This window comes from Mya arenaria, chromosome 14 (assembly GCF_026914265.1).
Source record: "Mya arenaria isolate MELC-2E11 chromosome 14, ASM2691426v1".
Taxonomy (NCBI): Eukaryota; Metazoa; Mollusca; class Bivalvia; order Myida; family Myidae; genus Mya; species Mya arenaria.
Window position 1 is genome coordinate 53,023,295 of NC_069135.1, and position 7,488 is coordinate 53,030,782.

Below are 7,488 nucleotides of genomic sequence, written 5' to 3' on the forward strand. Positions count from 1 at the left end.
TTAGCAAACAATTTTAATACTTAGCTCAACAGCCTTGTTGTTGCGTAATTATCGTGTTAGTTTTAAATATGCAAATCGTAGAATTTTATGTTGTCGGAAAGTCACGTGATATGCAAATTTCGTAATGACGTTTACGTGCTAAAATAGACTTGCTTTCGGTTTTGTCGCAATTTGTAATTGCTATAAATGCAGCATTCTAAGAGTTCAAAAAGTGTCAAAAAGATTAACAGAAATCAAATAAATAGGATTAAACCCCATTTGATAAGGCTTCTAATATGTTGGCTGGAGTAAAGAGTAGGTAGACAAATTTCTATTAGGAAAGTTATGGCCCTAGTTTGACAATGTATATTTCTTAAAGTTTCCATTTATTTTAAATTTATCTCATAATTTCACAAAGGTATTCTTTTATTGTATGCAGGCATAAGACTGAAATCAACATATTGATGTTTATGTCACATTTTTTGCAATATTTTTTTATTTATATACTAGTCCATATACAATGAATTTCGTCAACAGAATAACAATTTGCTATTAATATCTTGTGCTTCATGTACAACAAAATGTTATGATTTGCACGACAATGTGGTAATTAAATGCAATTTAAGGCTCTTAAAATGCTTAAACCCCATGAGCTTCAGGGGGCTTCGCCCCCTTGGCCCCCACAAGGGCGCTGCCCTGGACCCGTAAGGGGGCCTATCGTGGCCCCCTTAACCCCCCGCGAAAAAGTGGCGACAACTTTTTAGAACCCAGGGGGAACCCTTAGCGTTAGTAATGCTTTTAACCATAAAACCAATAGTTACAAATGTAAATATAAAAAACATGATCTTATCTTTTGTCAGCAGTCCTATTTCATCAGTTTTCATACTGCTTTTCATTAGCTTATTCCAAGCCAAAAAGTAAAAGAAGTTGTCAAAACCTTCAATCTGTGACTGAGAGTGCAGCACTCTTACAGATTGAATGTTTTGACTACTTTATTTATTTTTTGTCTTGGAACAGGCCAAATTATGTGAAAATGCATGTTAACCATTCATATAAGATTGCTGACAATAAATTTGTCAGAAAATGTTTATATTTAAGTTCAAAATGTTTTATGCATTTTTCTTAAACCGTTAGTAACGCTTTAAGCCATAAAACCATTGTTTTCGACCTGAAATATGGAAGTCTGCAATCTAATATTTTGTCAGTAGTCTTATATCACTGGTTTGCAGATATTTTAGCAAAAAAATAGGTCATTCCAAGACAAAAAATACAAAAGTTGTAAAAACAGTAAATCTGTGAGAGTGCAGCTTTAAATGACTAAATGTTTTGATTTGGCTCAATTTTCACCTAAAATCTTATAGTTTTGTGGCATCTAAATGGGGTTTTTTTAACAACATTACATGTGCATATGTATATATTTGTTCTTAAATTTGTAATTTAGATTGGAAGATTCATTCTCTGGAAAGTAGAAAAGGGCATGTTACATACTGTTATCACTGCCATGACAGAAACCATATTGAGGAGCTGGTCCACCTGTAGGAAGAATTGCGCTATTGGTTGGAGCAGCACTATTACCCAGCCATACACCAGCACTTAGTTTGTCATAGGGAGCATTTCTGAGCAGTTATGGAGACCACTAACTATGCAGGTATATCATAATCAAAATCTTGGTTTATATATTTTTTTATAATTTAGCATCTGTTGAGAAGAAATTTATTTCTAGATTGAAGGCACACACTATAGATTGATGCCCAAAAATATATTTCTTATTTTAATGCATTATCATGTCTGACTCATTTGACTTAAATGATCAAAGCAAAAGAAATGCAAATGATTAATCTGCAGATATACAAATGTAAGCTTTTTTAACTGGGGAAATTGTTGCCACTTGTCTATTAATTAAAGAACACATTTATAATTAATAATGTTTAATCTGTACACAAATCATATGCCTTCTTTGTTTTAACCATCAATGTCAAAGAGTCCAGCATGATAATGCATTAAATTGAAAAAAAAATGCATTAATTTATATGAACCCTTTAAAACAAAGACATTTCCTAAATCCAATAAAAAATAATTGAATATTGATGCAGAGTTCAGTTAGAATATAATATAACTTTTTTTGCAGTTGTTGCAGTGAAACTTGCACCAGTGTGTTTTCTGTGGAGATGAAGGGATAGTGTCCAGCAATGAAGACCCAACTCAAGATCTGACCTTGTAAGGCCAATATGAAATATCTGTGTGGGAAAATGGGAAAAACCTGCAGTCAGGAATGCACGGAAATCATCAAAAGAACAGTGTTAAATTAATCTTGAATAACTTGACATTTATTTTGTTTGACATATTTATTCATGGTGCAGTGAAAACATTCTTTTTTTTCATGGTTATTTAAATTTAGAATTGATAGGAGGGAACATCACTATGTAGTTTCATGTTCATAGTCAGATCAAAACCCATGTACATGCCCAAATGAGCATTCGAAAATATCAAAATGGTACTTGTTGTATGTAGTGTAAGTTAATTAACATAATAAACAAAAATATTTAATCAATTTCAATTTATTATGCCCCTTTCAAAGAAGAGGAGTATATTGCTTTGCACATGTTAGCCGCTACGTCCGTCTGTCTGACAGTAGACCAAAGCTTTTCCGGGTGATAACTCTACAATTCCTAGACCTATTGTCAAACTTGACATGAAAGTTTGGTTTAACCAGTAGATGACCCCTTTTGATTTTAGGGGTAATATGGTCAAAGGTCACAGTGACCTTGAATAGGAAGGTGTCAAACCATACATCTGACTGATAAGTTGACAATGCCTGCACCTATGGCCCTCAAACTCAACATGGAGGCTAAGTCTGACTATTAGAAGATCCTATTGATTTAAGGGGTCATTGGGTCAAAAGTAAAGGTCACAGTGACCTTGAATGCTAAAAGGTTGTACTAATAATGACTGGACAAAGCCTGCACCCATGGCCCTTGAACAACTTGACTTTGGGGTTGGGCCTGACCAGTAGGTGAGCCCTATTGAGTTGTCACAGACCATTGAACGCAAAAAGCTTGCCTGTGTGACAACTCGACAAAGTCTGCACCCATGGCCTTCAAACTGAAATTTAGGTTTGGGGTGACCAGCAGATGACCCCTTTGGATTTGGAGGTCAAGGTCACATCTCCAATATTGGTCATTAAAACTATGTCATTTACTTATTCCCTGCTGCTAAGAGGATACATGTTTATCAGCAAATATCAGCCATCATCTGAATATGAGTAAAAACTGTACCAACTACCCTCATACTTTGAATAGCATAATCTTAAAACTGCCTCAAAGGCATCTTTTGTCAATGAAAAACCAGCTGTCATTTCGGTCCATGCATATTTCATTCAATTGTCCAGATATTCTTGACAACATGGCGCTAATTAATGCTGCAGGTTTGAAATTTAAGACATTAGTTTTTTTTCTTCAGCACCATGCAGATTTATCAACACTTTTATAATAAAAACAAACTAGAAAACAAATTTTAAAGATATTAGTTTTTTTCATGGTATGATGCCACAGCACCATGGAGATTTGTTTTCACTTTTATATCAAAGAAAGTAACTCCAGCACAAATTTTGTAGATATGTGGACTCTGTTGATAGAAGTTCTGGGAGGCATTTTTAGGCTCGAAAGAGCATCATTTTAAAGTTATATTTTTATTATGTCCCTTGAATCTTGGGTATAGTTTGTATTGTATTTGCATTTTAAAGACATTGGCTTCAACAGACCCTAATGAAATGATGGAATGTAATTGCTTACTGAAACTGTTATAAGCGTCGTCATAAATTGAAGCAATTTTAACATAATGAATATGCATTTAACTAATTTAAAGCGGTTCAAAATTAGGAAATTTGAATTAAGAATCTTGTAGGCCATTGGATACATGATTAAGTAGGGCCAATATATTTGTGCTTATTATAATCACATTTATCCTTCTTCATCTACCTTAAAGAGTGTCCATCATTTGATCACGTTTCATTTGAAAGAACTTTGCGGTAGTGTTTGCTTGCTTCAGTTACGTCACCGACAGTCTTGCAGCGCTTTCAGCGCTTTGATTGACTATCTTGTTAATCCCCAGCTACGGAGCGGGGGTGGGGGGGGGAGGTTATATGAATGCACTTTGACCATCTGTCTGTCCTAAACAGTTCGTGTCAGGGCTATAACTTACTTATGCATTGAAGGCTTACCATATAACTTGACTATGGACCATGTCCAATGACCTTAACCGAGGTCCATATCTCAAAGGTCAAGGTCACGCGAGACATTTAAAGGTCAGAGTACACATGCTTGTGGAGTACATATGCTTGTGTCCCGCTATAACTAACTTATGCACTGATTGATTACCATATAATGTGGTGCAAATGTTGTCCTCATTAAGATGATGTGCAGTGACCTTGACCCGGGCCCATACCACAAAGGTCAAGGTCAAACAAGACATATAAAGGTCAGAGTACACATGCTCGTGCCCGCGCTATAACTTACTTTTGCTTTGATGGATTACCATATAACTTGGTACAGATGTTGTCCTCATTGAGGCGATATGCAGATATTCAAAAATGAAAGTGGACTTATGGACTTACGTCTGCTTGCATTGAATAGTGGCAGTGTTAACCCAGCTCCAATCCATGGTTGCCTTTAGAACAATATGAGCGCCAAATCTTGAACCTCAGCCATTTAATACTCAATTCGTTCAAGATATTCAAATGAAATTTGGTACACTTGTTGTCAAAGTCAATACGATGACGACCGAAGATAATGAGAGGTAACAGTATATCTAACATAAAACTAGTTGAAGATATGAAAAAGTGCACAGACATGTACAGCAATTTGGATTTATAATTGTTGAGTAATGTCCCTTTGATTTACGAAAAGAAAACAAGAGATTTTTGCACTTTCAATTACCTCATAAAATATAGCCGTCTAGTTTAAGTGTGGCGATCTATGTTTGCATACTTTTATATTAAGGACTATTGGACTTGAACTACTGCTTGCATTGAATAGTTGCAGTGTTAACAAAGCTCCAATCCATGCTCGCCTGCAAAACAATTTAGAATGTCGCCACTAATGGGTTTTATTTATGTGATTTTTCTCATACATATTTGATCGTTTAGTCTTGTAACAGCCGCAAACATTGCCTTGAAATCAAGACTGAAGGCACATTAATAACTGTACATGCATTTTTTATGAATAATTTAGTAAGAGGCATTGCATGAAGAATTTATTTATTAAAAATGGTCCTGATTGTTTGAATGTTTCACATATTTTTATGGCACATTTTGCATCGACTCAAAAGTTTAAACATGCATTCTGGGTAAACTATAGAATTGTTCATTATAGTATGGGTGCCAACATTACTGGAACAATCGTGGACTGAAACACTGGCTATGTAATATGATTTATTTGCTGAACAAACAAAATAAATAAATCGAAAGTACATGTACAGACCACCTCACTTTTAGTGGCTTGTTTCAAAACAAATTACTTACGTGATCACTGGCCCAAATATCACAAAAAAAACTTAAGTCAAATCACATAAAAAACATTTTTTCATAAAATGTCTTGATAAAAACATGTTTGTCAATATTTAAAAAAAAACTCATTGTAGGGTGAACGAAGGTACTTGAATAATTGTTTAGAATCAATGATTTTTTGTAATATTTTGGCCTGCGCTTTAACCACTTAATTTTGAGCTGTGAGACTGCCACTGGAATCTATATAGCATCTTTGAGTGTGCCATATATCATTAACAGACCGCAACGGACTAACTGTTTAAACTGCGAATGCCACTTCATGATGTGTCGGATCCGTGGTCTTGAGGAAACACACTTGACTATCAATCCAGGGGTCGCAAGTTCGATCCCCCGTCGCATCACTAAAAAAAACTAATCGTCTTCCGGGAGGGACGTTAAATGGGGGTCCCGTGTGACAGTGCTATACACTGGTGCACGTTAAAGAACCAGGGTAGCTCTAACCAGGGTTACATTCTGTCTGTGCACATTGCTCCAAAAACCTAAAATGACTAACATTCTTAACGGAGCACTCGCCGAATGGGCAAGGCCCGAGTGCGAGTATAAATAAGCTTACACACCCACCCATGATGTGACTTTAAAACTGTTTGAGGTACGGAGTCTGACTGATCCAGATTGGGCGGTACACAAGTGTATGGTCCATTATGCAATAAAAAAGAGCATGAACACATTTTCAACGGTGAAAAAGTCATGTAAAATTAAATGTCCCCCGCGCCCCCATTTTAATAAAAAATGGATGAAAATCTAGCAATTAATATATATTTGCCTAACCATCTGTGCAAAAGTTCAATGTAAAAATGCTTTGTTTAACCGATTGACAAGCACGTTTAACTATATTTATTGGCAACACGTTTAATTATATATAAACATATACAGTAGTAACTAACAGGTTCAATAATGTAGTGCTATAAAATTTTAACTTAAAAGGGAACAATGAAACGAACAGTTTTAAGTTAAATATAATTGTATAGACAGGCAGTGCTACAAACTGAAATTCAGTTGGAACGTAAGACTTTTTTCGAAAAGGAAAAACAACAACACTTATATATGCATGTAGAAATATGTAAAGCCACATTTTGGCGACTTTTAAATGAGTATCTGTGACTCCAGTGGTTCACCGTTGGTGGGCAGTCATGATGCGAGACTAAAGAATTGGCAATTATGTGTAAGCAAACTAATAAATGTTTAATATCATTTGATTTACGTTGGGATGTGTGCATGGCCTAGGTTTGATTGACCATTGGCGGGTACCACTAGATCAACTACAGACATGCGTGGCCGTGGCTGCCTCGACAACTTAAAATACAGTTGGGATGCAAGTTATTGCATATTCTGAATTTATGTGTGTTATATGTTCGTGTATGGTATGTTATTACAATGTGCACTCTTCAAGTCCCATCTATTTCGTTTCGAAAAGGTATTTGATGCATGCTACACATTCAAACTTGTAGTCCGAGTTGTACTTCCTTGATTATTTCTTTTCTATTTCTTTTCTTTTTTTGTAATTGTGTTTGTATCATAATGTACATGTTTAACCGATGTTAACATGGTTTCTATTGCAAATTTGAAATATAAATATTTGTTGTCTTGGGCCGGTGGCCTTCAGAAAATAAAATATTGAACTTGATTTACAAGATTCGCATTGAAAATGAGGGAGAATTTGGTATGCGATTGGGGAAGGGGTTAATAACGATAATGTCAACAAATATTGTATTTTGTGATATCATATTACCCAAACATTGTGATTAGTTTAAAACAAATGCATTTATATATCATCAGGGAATGTCCAAAAATCAAGGTTACTTTAACAATGGCAAAATCAGATACAGTAAAAGACAGATAAATCTGCGTTGTGTTATTTAGTACCCTTACCTGGATTCCCGTATCACCACGCACCGCTATGACGTTATTTAGGAACTCTAACATAGGGCATAGGTTTTTCAGCGTTC

At 35.3% G+C, this 7,488-nt stretch overlaps 1 long non-coding RNA gene across 1 annotated transcript; it reads left to right on the forward strand.

The window, feature by feature from the left end:
* Positions 1-1,419: 1,419 nt before the first annotated feature.
* LOC128216495 (uncharacterized) lies at positions 1,420-2,530 on the forward strand. The gene is made up of 2 exons (XR_008258079.1): positions 1,420-1,627; positions 2,108-2,530. It is a non-coding gene; the product is annotated as an uncharacterized LOC128216495 (long non-coding RNA).
* Positions 2,531-7,488: the final 4,958 nt, after the last annotated feature.